Source organism: Athene cunicularia (assembly GCF_003259725.1).
Source record: "Athene cunicularia isolate RWA chromosome 7 unlocalized genomic scaffold, athCun1 chr7_part1, whole genome shotgun sequence".
NCBI lineage: Eukaryota > Metazoa > Chordata > Aves > Strigiformes > Strigidae > Athene > Athene cunicularia.
The window spans coordinates 397,735-398,925 of record NW_020799107.1 but is presented as its reverse complement, the minus strand read 5'-3'; positions in this window follow the sequence as shown (position 1 = coordinate 398,925).

The following is a 1,191-nucleotide window of genomic DNA, read 5'->3' as shown; positions in this document are numbered from 1 at the left end:
ACCCACATGCTTTATTAACAGTCAGCTTTTAATCACGCTTCTCCCTGGCAAGCTGACAAATATTTTTGCCTTTACTCACAGTTCACCCTTTATTTTTTCCGACAAAAACCACGCTTACTTAATTTAAATTTTTGCAAAAAAGAGCCTGGGTGAAGCGACTCAGTCATTGTGTAGATTAAGTACAGTGTCACCTATTTTCCTGCTTGTAGTACAATGGCTATGAGTTAAAATTATTACAGTAATTTCAGTAATTTATGCTGTAATTTCTACTGTGTTTCTAGCTCTGCCCTGCTTCTTCTGCCCTCCCTTACTGAAAATAAAGTCATGGTTCCCACATGGGGAAGCTTCATGTCGAGAGGAGGTACAGTAAGCTCCTAGTTATTTTAGAAATCTTAAAGTGATTAAGGCAAAAGGATGGTTAATTATAATATTCTAAAAACACAGCTGCTAAAAAAAAAAAGTTTCAAGCAGCCACCGACTTGTATTATTTTGTCATCATCTTATGACATACTTACAACATATGGGACAAATAAAAGATTAAATCTCTGTCCCCACAGCTGTGCGGTCCTGGGACCAGCAACATCTTTAGAAAGGAGGTGGCTTGGCCTGACTCTCTGCCGGTGAGTGCAGGGATGGCTTCCAGCCCTGTGTTCACTTTCAGAGCCTTGAAAGCTGAATCTTCTGCTGGGTTTGCAAAACATCAGCTGAGAAAACTGTGGCTAAATCAAGAGCAACCACAGTTTGCCAGGGAACAAATATCCCAGCCTTGGCCGTACTAGTCTTACTGAACTCCCACTCATGTTTTCATTTCTCACACACCAAGGAGATAAAAAAGTCATTGCTGGTATTGCCAGTGGGGCTGAATTATGAAGCCCCATAAATATTTTCACACTGCCTCAGTAAAGAGCAGCAGCCTTTTCCCTGTGCCCACATTTTTGAGGCTACCTCAAAAATAAATCTGCCTACAAGAGGAAACCACAGTATTTTTCTCAGAGGCGGATGATGCTTTGGGTGGGGAAAAGGTCTCACGTTGCCAGTCTGTCCATGCACCAAGGCCAAAGTGAGTAAGGAGCCCCTCAGTGTGCTGTCACACCTGGGGGGCTGGGTGACTGTTATTGTCAGCAGTTTTAATTATGCTGATGTGCTTTAAAAAGAAAAACAAACAAACAAGCCAACCCCCCCCCCCCCCCC